Genomic DNA, 24,965 nt, shown 5'->3' on the forward strand with positions numbered 1-24,965 from the left:
TTTTTCACATATTTAAGATACAATCACACATTTTAATGGCAAAGATCACTTATTCTTTCATAAAAAGGAAAAGGATACCTAAAACTCTAAGAAAATTCTTCCCATTAAGTTAAAAAAAATTGCTTTAACAGGAATTTTTATGTATTTACCATTTACTATTGTTAAGGTCTGAGTTTAATATAATCTCATCTATAGCATCTGTCATAGATCTAGGAAACATGCTGATGTTTCTTGTATCTGAAGTCTTATTTTCTATATAGAAAACTGAATGAGGTTCTATATTATATAAAGGATCCTTGAAGGGATTAATTTACCTTTTTGAATAACCAGAAAGGTGCTCCACCTCACATTAATTTTAGAAAAAACAACATCCGTTTCATTTTTGTGCAGCAAAAATGTATTTTATTTTATCAGTTCTCTTTTTCCCATCGGCAAACATCAGCAGATGACAACAATAACCACATTTTAAATTTTATTTTAAATGTTTTTATTACTTTTGAGAGAGAGAAATGGGACTGGCGGGGAGAGATAGAGACACAGGGCGAGAGGAAGAATCCCAAGCAGGCTCTACACTCTCAGCAGAGAGTTGAACTGACAAACCGTGAGATCATGACCTGAGCGGAAATCAAGAGTCTGGCGCCCAACCCACTGAGCCACCGAGGTGCCACAACAGTTTTTAAAACACTCCTTCACCTAAATTCTCCTACTTTTTCATCATGACCTGAGATTATTCCTTCTCTGGCTAATCGTTATTCTCCTATATTTTAATGTCCATGCCTCAAAACAAGTTTATTCTACCATCTGTCCTTTGTCTTGCTTTTGTCTTTGTCTTCTTCTACCACAAACTAAGTACCTGTAGAAAGGAATCTCACATCTATGCACCCAAACCCCAACTGCTCTTCTCAGTTTTTCACTCTTTTAACTGCAACATTGTCCTTCTGTATAATATCTTTCCACCACACCAATCCCTCAAAAACTCAGTATAAATTAAAGAGACACAATAATTTTGGTGAACTATAGCAATAGGATAGTGCCTCTATCTTAAAAGAATTACTATGGCAAAGATATGACAAAATAAAAAGGAGAAAGAGGAAAGGGAGACAGTATTGGAATAATCATTAAGGAACAGTTTTAAGTATCCAAGACAAAAATAATCCAGTTCAAAAAAAAGGGATAGACAGAGGAAAAAAAGAAAATACAAAAGAGGTTGTGAAAGAAGGCCCTGGTACTTGGAAAAGTGCTTCACTTCAACAAATCCTAGGTGAATAAACAGATGTGAGGAAATGAGGAGAAAAGACAATTAAGTAAAACCTCCATGATTTAAAATGTTGATAAGTGTCAAGGTAATTCTATCACAAATAGATTTGAAAAATGGTAGAAATAAAGATTGTAAGCCTCAAATATATTTAACTCATTCTTGACTAAAACGGTAGTTGAAACTTGAAGCCAAAATTTTGAGCTAGTGTTAATCTGGAACATTCAAGAGAAACTAAGAAATTGACACAAGTACTTTGAGAAAACAAAGCTGTGACTCACTGTGTGTAGAAAGATATAGATTACTAAATGTCTGTATGCTATCATAAAATGTGCATTTTAATCTATGCTTTTTAGCATTATGTTACATGAATTTGATTTTGTTTAGTACAAATGGTAAAAAGCTTTTTGTAATATACCAAGATTAGTTTTGACAGTTCCAAGTACCATTGATTTGTAACCTTGAGACCAATATTTGTTGTGAAAATTAAATGCACTTAGAGGTTGTAGGAAAAAGTATTAAATTTTATATTTTACCTGACTTTGGATGTAAATTTTGTTTATTAACTCACACTGCTCTGAGCCTAAAAGTTTGATAACAACTATTATATGCTCCACCAGTATAAGATGGTGAGCATTTTTATTTTAAGTTAGAAAAAGACTATGCAAGTATTTGTACTTGTGATGGTATTGGGGTCCAATACAATGTTAAGTTCAAAGATCACTGGAAGGTGATCACAAAATTAAGAACACAATATTTGGGCCAACATTAAACACCATCAGAATTAGTCTCTATCCTCCTCTTTCCAGTAATGTCACCCTTTATTAAAAGAAAAAATTGCTGGCTGTCCTTTTCTGCATCTCCTCTACATTCAATGTCATTGTTTGCATATAAATTGTCCCCTCCATCTACAATATCATTCCCAGCCTGCACATCACCCATTTAACTTATCAAATTCAACTTCCGTCAAGAAGCCTTTTCAGTTGCTGAAACACAAGTCAAAAGTTTTCTTGTTGGAAGCCACTGGCACTTGATCTCTCCTTATCTTTTGACATCTGACACTAATATTTATCTAAATAAGTATGATATGTATCTACATAATGTCATACTATTTAGTAGTGTCTATATTTCCTCTCATGGGGAATCCTCACTTTAATATTTGTATGTCCCTAGACCTGTGGAGAACATAAAGTACGTTGTAGAGGCTTAAAATTTTTGAGTGATTGCGACTTTTAATTATTGAGAACCACCATTTTGAAATTTAGTCTTTTCCTTCCTTCCTTTCTTCCTTCCTTCCTAAGCTCTGGTCAATTTTCAGGTCATCAAATTTTCTTGAAATACATGAAAAAAGGACACACACACAAATCTAGTTGAGAGTATTGGTTTGTGGTAATCTAATTCTCACAGATTTTACTGTACATTATTTGGAACTCTAAGTGGTTTCAATGTAGCCAAAATGAAATGTATTTTGATTTATTCTAGGCATATATTATTGAATGTCTAATAAATATTGATTTATCTAACCAAATTCTCATCTTCTAAGGAGAATTTCTAATGTCATAGTTTGCAAAATATTCTCAGTACTTCAGCAAATGTAATTTCAACTGTTAAAGTTCAACATCACTACAGTTGTTGGCAATATTAAATAATTTTTGTTGCTGTGTGATGTTCGCTGCAGCTTAAATTTCAGGTCATGGAGTGTTATTAATATTATATGGTTGGAAATAATTTCCAGATCAATGAATCGATGCTATCTTAATAGTCTGTGTCTTTAAGTTTCATACTACATTTATTTGTGAGTTGATTTCATAAGAGTAAGTTGCTTTGTGTTGCCTAGCTCATTATCTTGTGAATTTATCCCGAGTTGAAGTCCCTTTGTGACCAAACGGCAGAGAGAACACCTCCTGAATTATTGAACTGTGCTGATTTGATGGGCAGGCCACACATTAAAGTAAAAAGGAGGGAACTTTCTCTGCAAATACCTACTTGAAGATATTTTACCAAAAAGCTAAGATATCACTGTGGAAACAACTACTCCTACTACTTCAATAGAAGTAGTCTGTCTTTCTATATATGCATACACAAATGTATATATACATATACACACACGTGAATATTTTGGGAAGTTGTATCTGTTCTCTATGATTGGTAACAATCAATGCTCAGGCTCACAAAGTGCTTAAACATTTACACACTGATTACACAAACACTGTATTAGTCGACTTATAGAATTGGAATAACGTACAATGAATAATTTAAGACTTGGAGGCTTGAAGAGAATGGTAGATTGTAGAGTGCATAACTCATGCATGGAAGAGTAGATATTTGAGCCCAGATCACCCAGTAGAAATCTGTCCCACATGCCCATGTAGGTATGTTGACAACTCTAAACTACCATTGTACACATTCTTCTGCCATTCTTCTCATTTCAACTTCATGTTAGGCCATGCATTTATAATGTGCGTATTGTGGGGAGAAGCATAGATAAGGGAATGATGAAGAATTACCAAGGATAAATTCACTGATAATGGAAAAAGGGAGAAACATTTGTATTATTATTAAGCTATTAATATGTTAATGACATTAACAAACTTGTCCTTTCTCCTATCCATAATTCAGGCCTACTCAGTCAATCTGGGCACCCCCCCCCCCATATCCCTATAAGAGGGATTTTACCTTTTCAGAATTGACATCGGGAGGGTGGAAACAGGAGACCCCATTAAAGAGGAATCTGAAGAAAAAAATGCAGAAAATACAGCCTAGGAGACAATGATACCTGTGGTTCTTCTGGTATTTTGATTCAGTGGACGATTAGGGTGTGGGTTTAGAGTTATAAATTTGGGAATATTAAAGCCATGGGTGTCCACATGATCACACAAGCAGAATATAGAGGAAGAATAAAAAGGGCAAATAATGGACTTGGAAACCATAATCTAAGTGGAAGAAAAGTACAGAGAAGTGTGTGTAAGAGAACATTACTGCTACTCTTCACAATATTTATTTTTAAAGTGAAATGTTCACATAAGAAATTAGAGTTGTTTCTTTCATTTTGTTTTTCTAAGATAAATATGCAACCTACTTAATGCATCACAGAAGTCATGTAAAGGAGAATTGCAGATGGCTATGGTAATGAAATATAAGTAACTTTCACAGATTTGGCAAATATGTTCATACTGTGAATAATTACACAATGATGTAATTTTTGTTAAAAATGCAGTAGTATTTACAAAATGTCAGTGAGGGATAAAAGATACCATTTAGTTTGGCAATTTGAGTATTCTAAACTTGAAACAAATATCAATATTCAAATTCAGGGAGGCTGGGTGGCTCAGTCAGTTAAGCATCCTACTTGGGCTCAGGTCATGATCTCACGGTGCGTGAGTTTGAGCCTCACGTCAGGTTCCTCACTGACAGTGCGAAGCTTACTTGGGATTCTTTCTGTCTCCCTCCCTCTCTCTCTCTGCCTCTCTCTCTGTCTCTCAAAATAAATAAATAAACTTTAAAAAATATTCAAATTCACACAGTGTGTATCACTTATGCTATAATTTTGTACAAAATGAAAAGTGGAACAACGCAAGTGAGCATCATATGTGCTCTCATCCATTTTAACAGGTCAGATGATGTTATTAATACTCATGAAAGTACATTTCTGTGTATTTAACCTTCAAGGCTCTACTCAAATTTCAATCTCTGGGGACTTTACATACTTATCAAATAGGAATTATCTTCACTCTCCCAAACTCTTTTATTTAAACAGAAAAGTTGTATATATTTAATACACAGACACACAGACACACACACACACACACACATACATACATACACTTTAAAGAAATACAAATACAAGTGCAGGATTTTACCCAAATTCTGTTTTGTTATGTATATAGATAGGTGTTTTACACAAATGTAGGATTTTAATCTAATTCCGTTTTTTAACCTGGTTTTTAATGTCTGAGATACATGGTATTTTTTCATTACTTTATTCTTGTAAAATCTTATAATGATTTAGCTTTCAATGTTGAGTCATATTTTTTTCTGATTATAGTAAAAACAGCCACTATGAAAACATCACAAAAATAAAGTTAAAAGTAAAAATAATCATAGGTAACTTTCTGTCTTTTCTGCATAAACACACAAATGTTATTTTAAGACATTTTGAACTTTTTTATAAATTTAAAAATATACCTGTTCTTTCTTTCATGTCATAAGTATTCTTTTAAATCATTTGAACAGTTCTATAGAATTTCACTATTTGAACAAAAATACATTTTGTAAGTTCAATACAAGTAAGTATTTGGGTTGTTTATCATTTGTATTGCTGTAAAACAGACTATGAAATACATCCCTAGCTCATATATTTTCAAGTATCTTAATTTTTTTCTTACATTGTCACTAGATACAGAATTGCTGTGACAAAAGTAGATATATATATACTAAGTAGACTAAGTACTTATTCCATGCTCCTTACATCTTTTTTTAGTCCTTGTCCTAGTAGTCTTAATTAGCTTATCTCCTTTATCAATATTTAAATCTGTTGAAGGCAGAAATTATATGTGACCTAAAATAACATGTGTGTTGGCCTCGTATGTAAGTCTTCCAAAGTTAAAAAAATTGAGTTGTGTCATATTTGTCTTCCATTCCTTAGATCTAGAGCCCATTAATCTATTCAGCCCACAAAAGTTTCATATTAAGGTCCCTAGGTGATGCATACATTCTGGCTTACGAATTCATGAAGGTACATACTCTGAGAATCATAATTAGAACACAGGTATGTCTGACCCTTACTTCTGATCTCCTGCAATTTAGAAGCCAGAAGTCAAGGAGTCTTTTGAGTTACTGGATTATCTGCTTGCTCTAATTGCATGACTTTGGAAGTGACAAAATCTGGGGTCCTCAAGGCTAACTCAGCCTTCATGTGCCAGTCATCAGAAGGCTATAGAACAATGTGTCAATCTGAAATGCTTAATGATAACTTTGTTCCCACACTGGTCACTTATAGAAATAGCCTACCCTCCTTAATCCTCAAACATTCTATTAAATTGCATCTTTCATTCTATTTATAGTTCAGGCATTTTGACACCCAGTTCAGAAATAAACTTATTCATAGTTACCTGTTTCATCACTTAAAGAGGAAAAAAAAATATATATATATATATATGCATTGACTTTAAAGTACTATTTTTACAGTGATAATATTTTGAAAAAATGCAGTACTCTTGTATTTTGAGAGGGTAAAAATCTTGCTGGAGTTATCTTATGAGCTCTGTGCTTAAGAGTCAGAAAGATGCACACTTTATGCCTTGGAAACTGTACTTACCTGGAGCCAAAGCCCATCACTTCCTTCAATGCTGGTGCCAACATGCTTGTCAGTCAGACATCTTTAACTGGAGTATCACTGGCCAGGAACTGCTTGCTTTTTACTGCTACCTGGAACAAAATACAGTGTCAGTCATTTTTTTTTTTTTTTTTATGTTCATTCAAGCACATTAAGATATTCATTATGTTATCTTTCTCTGTCACATTAGACACCCATTTATTGGAATGTTCAACACAAAGGAGAGAAGCATAAACTCTTCCCCTCTATCATTTATACCGCAATGATTAATATAGCACCTGTTTAAGTCAAAGGGACCGTCTGTATTTTATCTCCTAAAAAAATGTTCGTTGTAAAGGATTATTATTTTAGTGCCATCATTCCTATCCATTTGGTTTAAGTAATTGATGTGTTAATTTAGGAAGCCATTTTTATATATTGTCCTTGGAGATGGTAAATCAGAATACTTTAAACCCAGAAAATATGTTGAAAATATTGTTTTCTGGATTTTTTTTAACACCATGAGAAGGAATCCCAGTAGGAAACAATTTAGGAATGCAATAGTTTTTCAACTTGTGAGACATTGATGAAGAACACAGATGCTTTCTCAAATGCACCAGAGTGTTGCTACTACAGAACATTAAATAAAAATAGACATTTTGACCAGATGATGAAATCACAGACTCAAAGAAAAAAAAAAAAGCCCTCAGAGCTGGGCTGCCTGTGTATGAATGCGATGTCCTCTGTATGAATGGGATGTTGGGTTATTCTGGTCCTTTACTTGTCACAGTTGGGGCCACGTGACCTTCAGCAGTCTCTCCAGTCTGGTGCACAATCGGGTGGTTTCAGGAAACAGAAGAAATCAACAATGTGCCCATCTTGTTCCAGTTTGTCCAGCCAGCACTTGTTTTGCCTCTGCCTTTGTCTCCTTCCCCAGCACTTGGAATCTGACTCAGGATTTAATCTCATGGTGGAGATCCTGTTATCTGCTGACCTTCCTCCTGATGCTTGCTGCCTGACTAATCCCCTGAGCCAGGCTGATATACCCTACTGTCTGATCTACCTGCCAGGGTAACCTATTTATTATTACCTCTTGTTGGACCTACTTTGAACTGATCACTTGTTTGAATCTCACCACCCTCTCTGAATGAATAATGTGGCTCCATGTGCTTCAACACAAGGAGTGAAATCAGCTTCCCCAAACCCTAAACTCCTTGGTGTCAAGTTACAAACCACCTATTTTGTCCCATGTTGCTATTGATTTAAGAGCGGGTAACATAAAAGGTGAGAGACAGAGTCATTTCATTTCCTTAATAGAATTCAGATCTTAAGAGAGAATATTGTTCTTACTTTGCAGCCTTCTTAAAAATTCAAATTTTTCTTATCTCACACTGAAATCCATTTTATCCCCTTTGTTTCTTCTGCTCGTTGCACAATAAACTTTCATTAGCTCTCATTTAGATAATAACAATAACTTCTTAAATGTTGATCTAGTGCCAACTGTAAACAGATGGCACTTTCAATTAGAATAATTTGAGGAGAGTTTAATAAAGAACTTATTACAAAACTGTGGGCTCTATGTAGGGAAACCACAGAGAGGATGGAACAAAGTTGTTATCACCCTTCGGCTGGCAGAGATGAGGACAGGGGGCAGCTACTGCCTCTAGGAGCCCGATGTATAGCGAGAGCCTCCTGGGTAGAAACACTGATCTTTAATTGGAAGTCCTGTGTGGCACAGGATGGCAGGATGGGAGGAAGCCCTGTCATCTTGCATTCTCTCATCTTCTCTCCGGTTTCCTACCTACACTACCTATGGGACAATCAAGGTCATTGAGCCTCTTGATGAACCCCATCTGGACTAGTTTCTAGTGTTAGAGAGTAGGATGGAGAAGGGTAAAGAGTGAATCTGAAAGGCGAATGGAAGAGGTTCAGCAAACACTTACTCATACTCCAGATCATGGACTTTGGAATTAGATACAGGTTTGACTCCTAGCTTTACTTACTTGTGTAACTAGGTAAATTTTTATAATTCTTGGTATCATCATCTGTGTAATTCAGATAACATACTTCAGAGTTTCATTGTTAGAATTAATGGCATAACATACCTAATACAAGTATATCTAGTAAGTAGTTAGTATTAGACACAGTGGCAGTAATTCCTCTCAAAATGTGTTGAAATCAAACACAAACACACTCTAGCCACACTACACTCTTCAGCACTCGTAATGGACGGTGTATTTCCAGACCTTTCACAAGTGCTATTCCTTCCCCCTCTCCATCCCAACTTCTGTTTGCCTAGAGAATCCCTACTCATGTTTTAAAATCCATGAAATGGTCTGAAGGTTCTCTTCCGTTTCAAAGGACATCATTCTCTTTTTGTCTTTCCATGGCACATATCACTCTGCAAAGTAATTAGACTATGCCATCTTCCTATTTGACTAGGAGTTCCTTAAAGGAAAGGTTATGCCTGAGAGATTTGTTTCCTCAGAAAGTGGTTCATTCTCAGGTTCTTAGTAGATATTCAATAAACATTAAGTGAATAAATGTGAATTACTAGAGTAAGTCTATGACAATGAAAGGAAAAGGTTTCTTAACTTCTTTCCTCTTTGCCCAACGGGCAAATCAATCTGTAACTTGGTAGGTGGTGGGGAGTAAGATTATCATGGAAAGTCAAGACAAGTGAAGAAGAGGTCCCAAAGGAAACTCCAAGCACCTCTGCAAGTTCTCCCTGGGACACCCTGCTGCAAAATTCACCTCATTCATCACAAGGCTGCCAGAGACAGTAGTACTGGCTGATTTCAAGCAGACAATTAGTAACTTACAAACTAACTAGGGAACTGAATACAAACACCTTTAAGTATCTGATGCATTTATGTGAAAAGGCAAGTTGAATTGTCAACATTTCCTCTATGACTAACCCAACACTTTTCCCCTGAAATTTAAAATACATATATTGGGGTACTCGGTTGAGCATCTGACTCTTGATTTTGGTTTGGACATGATCTTGCGGTTCATGGTTTCGAGCCCCACATCAAGCTCTGCACTGTGCAGAGCCTGCCTAGTTTCTCTCTCTCCTTCTCTGTCTGCCCCTCCCCCCATGTAACCTTGCTCTTTCTCTTTCTCTCTTTCTCAAAATAAATGAATAAATACACTTAAAAATATAAAATACACATTTTTCTCTGTTTTGTGAACTGGTAAGAAATTTGCATGAATCTAAGCATCATAAAATGGCATATAGGACTAAACCTTTCTCTCACCCTTGCCTCCTTCCTCTTCTTATGTCACCTTCAACAAGATCACCTTTATTGGCAACTGTGGATCCCTGCAAAAATTCCTTATACAAATACAAGAAATCTTGTATATTATTTGGCTCCCCACCCCCCACTTAAAAAAAAAAAAAAAAGACTGCATTCTTCACCCACCATTATTGGCCTTGCCTTTCCCCCTTCCCTACATAAAGTAACTACCAGGCTTTTTATATTAGGAAATAAACAGCACCTCCTGTGTAGCCTTCATGTCTATTATTCTGAATCACCTAAAGTTATTTAATTATACCCCAAGATATTTATCTTTCAAAACTTTTATCATTCTTGAGATTTAAAAAAAAGTGTTAATTTATATCTAAGAGGTACATCTGTAGGATACATTCCTCTGAGAGTGGAGAAGCCAAAGGCAAATGCATTTGTAATTTTCAAATATGTTGCCAATTTTTCCTCCTTGAAAATCAAACCAATTAATGCTACCACCACCAACTTCTACTTGGTTGGGCAGACTTCTAGATTCTCGAAAATCTGATAAGTGAACATTTTTATCTCTGTCATTTAAATAAGCATTTGAAAAATTATGATGTAGGTTCAATATCTCCTTATGTCAATTAAGGGATATTATGTATCTTTTTGTGTGAAACTTCTATTACTATTCTTTGCAGTTTTTAAATTTCAAGTACAATTTAACACATTCTTTCTCATTCTATGTACTTTCAAAATGAAGCAAAGTCATTAACGACATCAGCAAAATTCCTCTAAGTTAAGGTTTTTAAAAGCCTATGTTCCCAAGCTCCTTGCAATCTTATGCTGGAAAGCAAATCCCCGCAAAGAGGTCCCACAGCGCTCTCTGGTGGCCGTCTGCTCCATCGCATCTTCCCTGCATTAACTCTTGGGGCAGAAACTATAGGTAGATACTGCTTGTTATCAAACTCTTCCTTAACTTCTAAACCTAGTCCCAGTCTCCTCACCCTGGAGACTATATGGAACCGCACCCAGCCTGAAAACGAGGAGACATTAGAGCTACGTTAGCCCTCAAAGAACGAAGTTTGTGTCTGCATATTTGTGGGTGTCCTAATAGGCAAGATTCATTTTTTTTCCTAGGTGCCAACCCCCCCCCCCCCCCACTCCACCCCCACCGCCACTCAGATGCTGTAAAAATGGCCCTCGAGTATCTTGTCTTGTCTTGGGCTGAAGTACAAGGCTTGTTCCAGGAAGTCAGGCTCTGCTTCACCCATCTCTGTACATCAGTGTGTTCAAAAGACCTATCATCAGTTTTTAGAATTCCAAGGAGTCAAAATAGCACAAAGTCAGCTCAGTCAGAAGCTTGAAATTCCTTCCTTCCACAAGTATTTCAAGTACTATGTGCACTGTTCTAGGTGCTTGTGATTATTTTCAGTGAACAAAATATACCAAAAAAAAAAAAAAAAAAAAGTGTGTCCTCTTTGGAGCATATCTTCTAGTTCACGGAATTCAGGAAGAGGGTAATTAAGTAATATCCTTATATTGCGAGATATGGGTCTGTGAGATTATGTGGGGGAGAAGAGTGCATGTTTCTCTTTAAATTAGAGAGGAAAATAAAGGGTAGGCCTTTTTGAATAAGGATTTGAGGGTGTGGAAACCATGTGGTTCTTAAGAGAAGAAATCATCTAGAATATGGCAATAGTTTTGTTTTGTTTTGTTTTGTTTTTAAATTTATTGATTTATTTTGAGAGGCCGGGGGGAGAGAGTATCCCAAGTAGGTTCCATGCTGTCGGTGCAGAGGCCGATGAGGAGCTTGATCGCATGAACAGTGAGATCCTGACCTGAGCTGGAACCAAGAGTTGGACACTGAACTGGCTGAGCCCCCTAGGAGTCCCTAGAATGTGCCAGTAGTCTTATGCCCATAGCCCTGCAGTGGACATCTGAAAGATGCCCTTTCAGGATTAATAGATCTTTTCACCCAGCTGATGGGAGTGCTGCCAACCGCCACTTCTAATCCCACCTGGAAATTGCCCCAGGCTGGCCATGTTGCCTCACCAGCCCTCGCTCAAATGCAGCCTGCATCCAGTTACAGACACTAAGCATGAAGGCCTGGCCTACAGCCACCATGCAGGACAGCTCCCTGTGTTGTTGAAAGAAACCTTAGTTGAGGCTACATTGCAGACCATCTGCCATTTGCTCACTCCTTGTTCCTTCCCTTCTGTTTCACACAAGTGGATCTCAGAACACTGCCTATAAACTTCCTGCATGCTGACCTCTGCCTCCTTCTGCTCCTACCCAGAACGGCAAGGTGACCACTGTGCAGCTCATAACCTGATACAGCATCCGGTCTTTTTCACAAATATCTGTTGACTACCTACTAGATGCTAGTACTAATTTTGATGTTTAGAACACAGTAGTGAAAAAATGCAATTTGTTCATATGTAGATCATAGCAGAGAAGACAAACATAAAATACATAATAAATAACATAGCAATAACTGCTAAGGAGAAAAAGTAGCAAAAGGGTGGAAGAAATGTCTGGAAAAGGTTACAGTTTTACATGTGAGAGTGAAGTAAATCCTCACTAAAGCAACATTTGAGTAAAGACCTGAAGGGAATAGGGTGTCAGCCTTGGAGGCAACTGGGAGGAAAAAGTTCCAGGCAAAGGCAACTTGAACAACAAAGTCTAAGGTGAGTATTTTTGGTGTTGTTGTTGATGTTGTTTCAGAAAAACAGCAGGACACCGAGCTAATTTGTAGTGAGCTGAATGAGAGAGAGAGAGAGCACATGCGCGTGAGGGAGCCTAGTAGAAGAGCTCAGAGAATAATGAATCTGAGAGTAATCATCTAAAGGTTACTGTAGAAATAAGACACCAGCTTTTATTCCTAATGAGATGGAAAGACAATGGGGGATTGGGGGTAGATGACAGATAGAACCATTCTGGCTGACTGTTGAAAAGTAACTGAAGGGTGTTAAAGTCAGGAGCAGAGAAAGGAGACTATTGTATCAAACTAAGGAAGGCATGAATATGGCTTAGACTAGGGCAGAAGCCGTGGAGGTGGAAAGAAATGGTTAGAATATTGTATGTTTACAGGTAGAAAAGTTAGGATTTGCAAACAGATTCTACATGGGGTGTTAGTGAGAGAGATAAAGCATAGCCCCGTGGTTTTATTTTTATTTTATTTTTTTATTATGTTTTAAAATATTTATTTATTTTTGGGAGAGAGACAGAGTGCAAGTGGAGAAGGGGCAGAGAGAAAGGGAGACACAGAATCTGAAGCAGGCTGCAGGCTCTGAGCTGTCAGTACAGAGCCCGATGCATGGCTCTAACTCATGAACTGCAAGATCACGGCTTGAACCAAAGTCAGACGGTCAACTGACTGAGCCACCCAAGTGTCCCATAGCCCTATGGTTTTATATCTGAGCAAAAGGAAAAGTAGAGTTGGCATTAACTCAGAGAAAAAGGACCACCAAAGCTTAGGGGGAGTTATCAAAAGATCCATTGTGGAAATGTGAGTTTTAGGATGCCCATTAGGCAATAAAATGAAGATATCAAATAGGGATCTGGGTATCTGAGATCCAGAGGGAAGATTGTGGCTGGAAATACCACTTTGGAAGTCATTAGAATATGGGTAGTATTAAAAAGCCCTGAGAGCAGATGACGTCACTGAAGGAGAAAGTCTGTTTGGAAGGTTAAGAGGTCCAAGGACTGAAGGCTGGCAGATGAAGAGGAGAGAGCAAAAAAGAATGAAAAGGAACAGCTACTGCAGTATGCAGGGAAACCAGAAGTCAAGAAGAAACAGTCCTTTGAAGAGGAGAGAATGTTCAACTGTGTCAACTGCCGCTGCTGAGTCAAGGAAGAGGAAGAGCAAGAAGTATGCAGTGTATTTGCAATGTAGCAATCGATGACTAAGACGAGATTTGTCTCAGTGAAATGATACGGGAGGGTGCTAGAATGGAGAGGCACCAAGACCTATGTAAAGGGGAGACACCAGAGAATGTGTAATATTTTCATGCACAGGTTTATTAAAACTGACTAGATTTCTATTAGAAAGCAAGCCTTAATTTTAGAAAGATCATGGTGAAATGACATGGTCTATATAGGACTTCAAAGAAAATAAGTTGAAAATCAATACTAAAGAGATACAAAATTAACCTATTTATCTGGTAACTTAAAAACACATTTAACAACCCAAGAAATATTAGTTTAAATGTAGAATAATAAGTTCTGAATGTAACAGAACTTCTTCATATTAAAACTTGAGAAGCCCTGAGGACCCTTACCCTCTCTGTCATGCTCCACTTCCACAGGCTGAGGACTGCTTCTAGCAACGTATGCAAAATAATTGGCCATGCAAACAAAATCACCATCTTGTACCTTATTTCTAAGATAATTTGACTATTTGCTCATCTTCCCCACTGCACTGTGGGTGGTTTAAACATAAGTATTTATCTTGGTAATTTTTAGCACTTGCCAAAATACCTAACAAGTGGGTGGTGCTCAATGCAGGCTTATTTAATGAATGGATGAGATGAATTTTTGAACAATTGATGGTCTTACACATTGATAAGTATAACTGAGGGATGTACAAAGCTGTTAATATGGCTGAAAATACCTAGATTAATAAGTGGCATGGCAGACATCAGTTAAACTGTTTGGAATTTTTTTTAAATCTGCTCTTTAAACTAGCTGCAAAAATAAATATGCACAGAGTACAGGGTTCAGTAGCTGCTTCTCAGTCCCCCAAAAAGGATCCACTCCTCAGGACTGCCATGACCTTTTGCCTGGCTTTTACTGAAGCTCTCACCTCTCAATATACTCCTTTCTTATTGTAGGTCTCCAAGCTCCTCATCCCCAAATCTCCCACACAAATACTGGCTTTCTGGAGTACAGTTTCAGCAGCACAGAGGCTGGGAAAGTTTACAAAATTCATAAGAACACTAACACAGTAATAGACACCTAAGCTGTAAAGTCACAAGTATTGTTTTTTCCTCAACCCATGCCTGAAATGTCATAAGAAAGTTTTCACAATAAAATTAGAAGTAAAAAATCATACAAGTTTCACTGCAACACAAAATATATTTTAACTGAAGCAAAATGTTCTGTGAAGCAGAATTATGAATATGTACTGATTCATTATCATGTTTATAATGCAAATGACAGGATGAATAATGATTATATATATTAAACTCCTGATTTTGTGAGCCTCACGTAGAATTCTATTTTCTTCTGAAAACCAAAATTGAAGATTTCTTAGTTGAAGATCCAAAAAATAAATAATTATCTTTTTATAAAAAATAATGAGCTGAATATTTGACACTTCTCTTTAACATGTGCATCTCCGTATAGAAGAGGATTGCTCAGTATGGTGAGCAGTTTGATGATAATAATACATCATTAAGCTTTCAGTAAGGTATCTTGGGATGCAATGGTAACATTTAGGTGTCCAAATCCTTTGCTAGATATATTTGACATGTGCTTTCTGGATGACAATACAATTAAAAATACTATGGCATGTAGGTAGTGAGATGGCAAGGTAGATTTTCATTCTGACTCTTGGTTCTAAAGACTAAAATCCTTAAAGTTAGCAGTGTTGTGAATATCTCATCTTCCAAAAGCCTTTTCTTCCCTAAACATTTGTGAAACTAGATAAGTTAACTTTGCATATAAAGATATTTGCATAATGTGACTATCAAGGCTGTTTTATTAAAATGTCTACTTCTCAGAGTGAATATCTCTCCACAGAAAACACATCAAGAAGTCAGCAACAACGGAGCCTCCTTACTCTGGAAGGAATCTATGTTTCTTTGTTGGAGGAATAGTGTGCTTGCAAAAGAGCACATTGTTTTTTTCTTCTCCACTTCATCCAGAAATGTGACAGATGGAGGAAACAGGTAAAATGAAAAGAAAATTTAGAGCACAAACAATTGTGGAGATGCTTACTGATGATCATAATTTGTCAGTTTGGTGTCTTCCTCATCATTTAAGACCCTGCTGAAAGTCATCGGCTATCCTCAAAGTTAGTTGTTCCATTTACTTATAAATTGCACTGTGATTCTCTATCAATACCACTCTCTCATTGTATTTTAATTAAAAAAAAAGTCACCGCTTTCTCTCATTTGATCAAGATGTTCCAAGAAGGATGTGTCCCTTATTACTGCCACTCTTTTCTCCTCAAACCTGCCATCATCCCAGTCCATCTCTAGCGCCTAACATCATGCCTGGAAAACAGGTCATTTGAGTGTTCAGTGAAAAAAAATGACTGAAGAAAACACACAACAAATGTAAGAGATAAAGGCAACTAAAAGTAAAATTAAGCTAGATCAAATACCACTGCACTTTTAGCTTCTCTTTTTCTGTGATTGGTTCATCTAATACTCTCCTATATCCATATATCTTACAAAGGTGAAAATTTAAAGGTTAACATGCAATATTTAGCAAAACATTTTAAGAAGTCTATTCAAGAAATTTATGTGTTGCAATTGCAGTAACTTCAGGAACACTGTTCTAAGAGTAAGACAAGTATTATCAGTCTAACAACGACAACAAATTTGGCAGTATCCTAAAACATGATCATAGCAGTAGGTACAAAGGAAAAGACTGAAAAGATATATTACAATAAGAGGATAATTACATAAAACAAGAGGCCAGTCACAAGTATAAAGGCTATTTGAAGTGAAAATAATACACTCAGTAGCAGAGTTACATAAGTAAAACAATTCTTACTTGCAGCAAACGACACTAGCATTGATACAATGGCAGGATGGTGAAGCTAAGACTTCTGGGGTCGAGTAAAGGGTCACCAATGTGAGAAAGGAAGATGTTTCACAAGGGAAATTTTAAGTCAGATAAAGTCCAACCACAAGAGAAACATAATCAATGATTCTCATAGGTTTAATTTTCCTGTCATTGATCTATGCAAAAATTTTCATGTTTGATTCATATTTATGAATTTCCTATTCTTCATACTTTAGCAAATGGTAGTTACTTCTAAACCTTTCTAAGAGATTTTTAAGATTGACAATATATTTAGAGTGAAAAAACTGTCCCGGTAGGAGGACCCTTAAAAAATTATTTATTGATGAAATCTATAGGTTTTCAGATTTCTATCTTTAAGTTGATTTTACTAAGAAGTAACGATTTAGTGATTTATGCAATCACCCCTATTTCCTTACCTCAGTGTCCATGTGCACATTTCTCCTTTCAAACATCTCCAGATGGATGTTGACTATACCTTCGTCTAGGGGACTTCTACTCTCATCATTAAGGGAAGGGTCACATGACCTAGGCTGACCCAATTAAAGCACATCCAGCCCCCTAGTCATATTCAGAGATGGGCATGTTCTAAGTCTACACTTCTGATGAAAACTCTGAGAAAAAGATACTTTGTCATTCTCAATTAATGAGAAATTGGAAATATGTAGCCTTAAGTCTTGTCCCATCTTGAGATGAGGTGATTTTATATTAATGACAATACACTGAAGAGCAAATTAACACAAATAAAATGGGATACTTGGTGACCCCATTTAATACCTGGACCATGGCTGTTCTGGAACAATCATCACAAAACATTTTAGTTTAACTAATACATTTCCCTTTTCTGTGTAAGCCAGTAAATTCACCTTTTGGTTTCTTGTGATCATTTCCTAATTTTGTCTCTTCACATACATAATAAGGTCTCTCTCATTTGTAACTTACAGCCCAGCTTATCTGTTATCACTCACACCTTATGAATCACTTTAGGTTTTCTTGGCCTTAACTTGTCTTCTGTCCTAGTCGACGCTCTGGCAGTTCTGTGAGCTGTAGCAGACTTCATGCTGACCTGGCCTAACAGTGATTTATCATGAACTCATACCACATACCTCTCATCTTCTCCCTGTGACTTCCACGTTGACATCTAGATGGGAAGGCTGTGAAACCCTTTTTAGCAAACACACATATTTAAGCCAGACCTGTGGGGTTTTAATTTCCCAAGAGGTAAAGCTTTGACAACAGTCTATGGCAGCTGGTAGAAAAATTATTTACCCTTTCCTTCCCTGGACAAACTTCCTTTAAACGGTTTTATTTGGCACCCAACGAAAAACAAAACAAAACAGGGGCGCCTGGATGGCTCAGTCGGTTAAGCGTCCGACTTCAGGTCACGATCTCGCGGTCCGTGAGTTTGAGCCCCGCGTCGGGCTCTGGGCTGATGGCTCGGAGCCTGGAGCCTGCTTCCGATTCTGTGTCTCCCTCTCTCTCTGCCCCTGCCCCGTTCATGCTCTGTCTCTCTCTGTCTCAAAAATAAATAAAACGTTAAAAAAAAAAACAAGCGAACACCAACAAAATAAAAAAAAAAAAAAAAGAGAGAAAAAGAAAACACTGAGTATGAAATAATCTATTGAAGCTCTGGCTCAATAATGCATCTTTGTATTATATTTCCCCATTCTTTATTCTATTTTTCCTTTATTCCTATTATACAGGGATGTCCCTAATAACACTAGTAGCACATACTATTTTGTTCTGATTAAGGCAGTTGGAACCATGCATGACACTGGAAAGCAAAATGAGAAAGGATTTGGAAGTGGGATTACTCACTGGTCTCATATAAGAGATTCCATTTTTGCTGGTAATAGGGTGGTGATAATCCACAGAATGCAAATGTATCCCAACTACTGAGGCTTTTTAACCTGTGGTTAGTAAGAATCAAACTGAGGAAGAAGGGGAAATACTAGCTATTTATGGCCCTTAATAGTGCAGAAACAATGATAACTGTGGAGAGATCTAGCTTTTGTTAACTGAATTAGAAGCCCTGAAAGAAAGAAAGAAGAAAAAATTGAGTGACAGACTCAGGGCAACCAATCTCAACCCAAAGCAAGCTGTAAAAGCCTGAGGGTGGGTCCCTAAAGCAGTTTTTGAAGATACTCTTATCTCCCAGAATTAAAAGGCAAACTACACTGAAAATCAAACCCAGGATTTAATTGTGAAATTAATCCTATTTCACATTGGAGCTATGAAGAACACTGTAGCCTTGGTTGATCTATAATGAAGGCCTGGTCATTCCACAAAACACTATGGGAAACCAAGTCTTACAAGGGTACATTTGAGTGGATGAGCCTTTAAATTCTGAACTGCTAAATTCCTTGGAATCCTCTTAGCCAGAAAAAAAGCAGCACCTTCAAACTCTTAGAGAAAAGTTATACCTCTGCTTGCTTGGGAATGTACAAGGACATTACTTTTAATAGGTCCCTTAAAAAATAATATTATTTTCTCCAAGATCCCACTCTGCAACCCTTTTTGTCCCTACAGGGCAATAACTATGGTGAGATCTTAGCACAGCCTGACCTGAGAAATACAGTCTCTGCTTCAGAGGGAAATAGCTTACACACTGTAGAAACAGCAGGATCTACCATTCCATAGAGCAGGAACCAAGGTTCAGCATGTTTAAATCTGCTGTGGTAATCAGACCAAGGTGGGGTTCCGTATTAGGCTGGGAATGAGGAGAATTTGACATAGAACCTATTGATGATTTGGATCCCATGTTTGGGTAGGAACACCTGGCCCTAGAACAAATGTGCGAGTTTGAATAACTCTTTGAAGATTACATATAATCATGGCCTGCATTAAATAAACTAGAGATTTGCAGGCATTTTCTTTGTTTGTTTTTTGTTTTTTTGTTTTTTTTTTGTTTTTTTTTGCAAAGTATTAAAGAAATCTAGAAGTTTAGAATGGTAGGGAAATTTGAATGGATTTACTAGGTAAGGTTTGAAAACTAACCACCTGCATTTATGTCCCTAGGAGAGCCCAGAAGATTCAGTATGATTTAAGCAATGAAGGGTACATTGGTAAAAAGGGAAAGGGTAACACTGGGAAACTCAAAGGTGCTATGTTCTGTAGTACAGGTTGAAGATGAGTCACTAACAGGTTCTGCAGTTTCACAGAGGATGATGGAACCCCATATTAGAATCCAGGTAACCATCAGGAATAGTTACAATGGAAGCAAGGTAGATATAAAATGATATAAACGCTACAGTGCAGAGTAATGCTGGATTGACAATCACAGAGCCTTCATCCACAGGTTCTTTTGGCAATGACTGGTAGATCAGTGTTCCTAGTGACAAGACTTACATGTGACTGAGAAGGCGAGAAGGGAGACTGAGCAGAAGGATGACATCAGTCTGCTATGGAAAATTGTTGTTTCTCGACTATTTTCTACAACCAAATCAAATCATAGACTTCAGAGTCCACCGATTGAATGAGAGGCTTGCCTCCTATTGAGGAAGTATCCTTCAGTATCACTGCAGATATATAACAAACATTTTCCCTTACCCAAACAATGCTAGGGATGTTTGCCAGGGTAACTTTTCACTGCCAAGTGGCAGATATAGAGTCTTCTGACTTGTTGACACAAGATCTAACCCTGAAAATAAAGCACTTGAGATACTCTCATGGACCTGTGGTTAGAGGGAGGGCTCACAGAGACCAGGGGAAAAATTAAGTTTGTTCCAAGTTCATCGCACAGGGTTCCTCATATGTTTGCATTTCTGACAGTTACTTCCCTGGGAATCACACCTGAAAACTTCATAGATCCATACATAACAATGGCACAGTTAGCAACTAGAGGAGCCCTCACATTGGCTCCCAAATCTGGGGTAAGGGACATTATAGTGGAAAGAAAAAAGTGGAGGACCCTGAGAAGTCCCCGCCTTTGTTTTAACCAACATAGTCAGTCATATGCAGCAATGATTCTTATAATTACAGAAATTAGTGCTACCAAACATCTGAATCCTTAATCCTTAATCCATAAGGGGCTGTTTTTAATAAAACCCTGAGGCATTCCTGCAACTATCACTGAGCCTCAGTTGCCTCACCAGAACTATCCAGATAAGCCCCAGGATTCCCTCTATAGTGAGAATTCCATTAAGATAAAGACAGAGGCATTTCTAAATCTATCCTTTCATTTATTTATGCATTTGTTTTTCATTTAGCATTTATTGAATTAGAGGTATAGGATGTTAAGATGAGTAAGATAAGATCATTTCTCTTAAAACTCACATCAAGTAGAAAAGTAAATATATTATAGCATGATGTGGGGGGATGAGCTAAATGGATAAGGAGCATTAAGGAGGACAGTTGTTGGGATGAGCACTGGGTGTTATATGTAAGTAATGAATCACTAAAGTCTGAAACCATTGCTACACTATATGTTAACTAGTTGGATTTAAATAAAATTTAAAAACATAAAATAAAAACAAGAAAAAAAGTATATAGCATGATGTGATAAGGGCAATGCAGAGCTGTGTATAATAGAATAATGTGATAAGAGTAATATGTATATACTATGTAAGAGACATATACACCAGGCAATATAGGAACATGTGGTACGCTAAGCAACTGGGAGTTTTAACATACTAAGCAAGCAGATAGCAAATGCAGAGAGGACATTCTGGGTAGAAAAGACCAGTGTTTTCTAGTAGGAAAATTAGAAGCATCATGGTGTGTTCTAAGAACAGCAAACACTTAGGTGTTTATGGAGCATGTTTAAGCAGAGGTGAGAGCAAAGATATCAGGATAGAAAATGTTATGTTAATAACTTTGACATTAACTGATATGATTTTCATGGATTAAAATATGCACACATTTGCATGTTGTTGCCTAATATTAATATTCTTGAGGACTTGGCATGTATTTCACTTTGAAACTGTCCATTAATAGTGTAATATCAATATTGCCTTTTACCAACGTAGTCAAAACTTAGATTAAATGAGGGTCCAATATCACACATATATATGCACATATATTTACGATGTGTATATTTGAATGTCTCACAGGCAGACAGAGTCTTTCTTCCCAACTATAATTATTGCCATATTTATCTTCTATTCCATATCAAAACCTACAGTTAGAAATTTTGAAACCAGAGAAGTTTGAGACACAGCAAACATGCTTTCAACAATTCCTTATTTGAGAAATAGTAGAAAATGTACTTTCTGCAACTGTGGTCTTAAATAACTGAACTTGGGAGTAAATATGATTTCCAATGTACTGTTTAAACAAAAATATTCACTCCAGCAATATATGATAAAATCAATCCTTTTCCCCAAGAGGCTTAAAATTTCTAAAAGCATTAGTAAGGATTCATTTAACAGACATTAAATGAAGCCTTCCATATAATAGGCACTGTGCTCCATGTTGTAGTTTAAAGAATGAAAAAAATATTGTTTTTGCCCTGATGATGATTGCCTAATTGACTGGTGTAATAAATGCTATGACAGCGTAGGAAGTAGCAGGTGCGCAAACCTGAACACAAGCGCATGTTCTGTTAATGTGAAAATCAAGTGAGGTTAATGTGAAAATCAACTGTGTAATATAGTGCTTGGTAAAGCTGATGACCAGTTATCAAAACATAATCATCATGAAATTTAGAAGTCAAAGTTTGTGGGCCACTTGGGTGGCTCAGTGGGCTAAGCGTCTGGCTTCAGCTCAGGTCATGATCCCACGGCTTATGAATTCAAGCCCCGCATCAGGCTCTGCATTGGTGGTGTGGAGCCTGCTTGGGATTCTCTCTCTCTCCCTCTCTCTGTGTCTCTCTCTCTCTGTGTCTCTCTCTCTCTGTGTCTCTCTCTCTCTCAAAATAAATAAATAAACTTTAAAAAATTAAACAAAAAAGAAGTCAAAGTTTGTAAAAATAAACCCAAGAACAATTACTAGTGGAAGATAGATATAGTGGTTATGACTGGTAGTGCTTCTATCAGTACTTTTAAAGAATTCTATAGATATGTTTCAGAATTAAGAACAGTACCTTAGAAGTAGGTATAAGTAAACTTGCAGGACATCTTCCGTTTTGCTCCTGATAACTGTGGTAGCTTTTTTAAAAGTTGATGATTAAAAGGATATTTAGCTTTCTAAAACTGCAAACAAAGCAATGAGGGACCAGGCATGTAAAATACGTCTCCAGTTTGTAACTGGTCAATTAATTGCATAGAAGAAAAGCACTCCATAACTAAGGTGCATTTTAAGACACCCAAAATATGTAGGTGAGGTGATTAAAATAATAATTGAGAATAAGTGAGAAGCTAAAGGAAGTAATATTTCTAAAGTATGACCAATAAAGAATTTTATTTCCTATCCATCCAGCTTAACTCATGATACCATACTAAATAAGTATTATAAAAGTGAACGTAGGCTAAGCATATTGGCTCTTGTACCCATTTGTTCTCTTTTGGTGCTCCAATTTGTTTTCAGAACACAGTCCTTTCAAGTATTAGGCAACAGTTTTTAGAAAACTGTCTTTATAAACTACTGCCTGTATTTCCACAATTGTCAGTTTCATCTAAAAGTTATCATTCCAATGCAAATGCATATATACATACACAGATGGGTGCAGAACCTTTGCCCTTTTTTATCCTATCTGTGTCTTCTAGACTCCTTATTGTAAGCCTGATTTTAAAGAGATTATGGTATTCATCAATGCTCTTCTTTCAATAATCCTGACTCTTCATCTCCTGGGCTCACAGTAAACTGCACCTTCTGCCCTAGGGTTGGGTGGAAGAAATTTGTGGTATTTGGCAGTAACAAGAGGAAGTGATGCACCCCTTGCAATTCTAATATGCCCACCCTCTCAGATGCCAGTGTTGATATTAATTTATGTAATGATATGTACTCTTTTCACATGTGTATGTTGTATGATATAATGTAACATGTTATTGTTCACATGTGTATTAAAGGGAGCCAGAAAAAAATGTGCATGAACCACTGATCTAAGTTCTTTATTTTCTCTCTGCCTCAACTGTCCAGCAAGACGCCCTGTGCTGAATATAGCTCACCTCAACCCAAAGACAGTCTTGTATTTTTAACCAAAACACATTTTCCACGATTAGCTAGCTCATGTGAGCTTATGGATACACCTGCTGCCACCAGGGGTCAGACTAGTAAGTGTGTAATTGAAGATGAAGGTAATTAGGTTGTATAATTAGGTTGTATAATTTTCAGCCATTCAAGTTTAATTTCATATGTTATGTTATACAGAGGTATTAAGTATGATGACTAAAAAGTGAATAGATGTGAAGCAGACATCTAACCTGATCTTGGTCAGCTTGCTGACAAATGTTATTCGAAAAGAAAAACACTAATATATTTCTAATTAAATGCCAAATCTTAAAGAAATCTCAGCTGCTCTAACTTCTTTCATTAACAGCCCATCTTCCCCTCTCTCTCCCTCCCCCCCATCGTTCCTCCTCTCCCTCACTCACCATTTAAATGTCCCCATTACTTTGCATGCCTAGGGTGCTCTAGCGGTTACACATACTGCCATCCAACTCCACAAAGTTGAACCTCTCACTGACTAAAATTGCAACAGGTTTCCAATTTCTGCTTAAACTTACTCATTGAGAATCATGGTTGAAACCTAAGAGGTTAATAAAAATTATACACAATAGGAGAGATGTCAATATATTTTTTTTCATTTTTAAAAAATGTTTATTTATTTTTGACAGTGAGAGAGACAGAGTGTGAATGGGGTAAGGGCAGAGAGAGAAAGGGAGACACAGAATCCAAAGCCACCTCCAAGCTCTGGACACAGAACCCAACATGGGGCTTGAACTCACGAACAGTGAGATCATGACCTGAGGCGAAGTCGGACCCTTAACCGACTGAGCTACCCAGGCCCCCAGAGATGTCAATATAATTTTTCAAAATGTGATACACTATAACTTGAGTAAACCAACTGAATAAGAATGTATAAATTTATGTGTTAAACCAGAAAGATAAGAATCTATCAGGGCAATAAAATACTGGAACATTTAAATCACACCTCAAAATCCTAGAGAATAGATTTCTTATTCTCTATTGCAACCAGAGAAATAAATTTAGAAGTTGTCAAGAAAACAAATCAGGCTGGGGCGCCTGGGTGGCGCAGTCAGTTAAGCGTCCGACTTCAGCCAGGTCACGATCTCGCGGTCCGGGAGTTCGAGCCCTGCGTCAGGCTCTGGGCTGATGGCTCGGAGCCTGGAGCCTGTTTCCGATTCTGTGTCTCCCTCTCTCTCTGCCCCTCCCCCGTTCATGCTCTGTCTCTCTCTGTCCCAAAAGTAAATAAACGTTGAAAAAATAAATAAATAAAAATAAAACAAATCAGGCATATTTGATGTCTTTTTAAAATGCTTTTGTAAACAATTAATACTAAGACTTAAACATT

At 37.0% G+C, this 24,965-nt stretch overlaps 1 protein-coding gene across 1 annotated transcript in view; it reads right to left on the reverse strand.

Annotated features, from left to right (window-relative positions):
- Positions 1-24,965, reverse strand: part of PTPRD (protein tyrosine phosphatase receptor type D) — a 2,237,777-nt gene that overhangs the window by 1,547,399 nt on the left and 665,413 nt on the right. Inside the window, exon 4 of the mRNA XM_086685253.1 lies at positions 6,573-6,682. The gene's annotated coding sequence lies outside the window, so the exon portion shown is untranslated. The remainder of the gene's footprint in view (positions 1-6,572; positions 6,683-24,965) is intronic.

This window comes from Puma concolor, chromosome D4 (genome assembly GCF_028749965.1).
Source record: "Puma concolor isolate L17-30 chromosome D4, mPumCon1.1.hap2, whole genome shotgun sequence".
In the NCBI taxonomy this organism is placed as follows: Eukaryota; Metazoa; Chordata; class Mammalia; order Carnivora; family Felidae; genus Puma; species Puma concolor.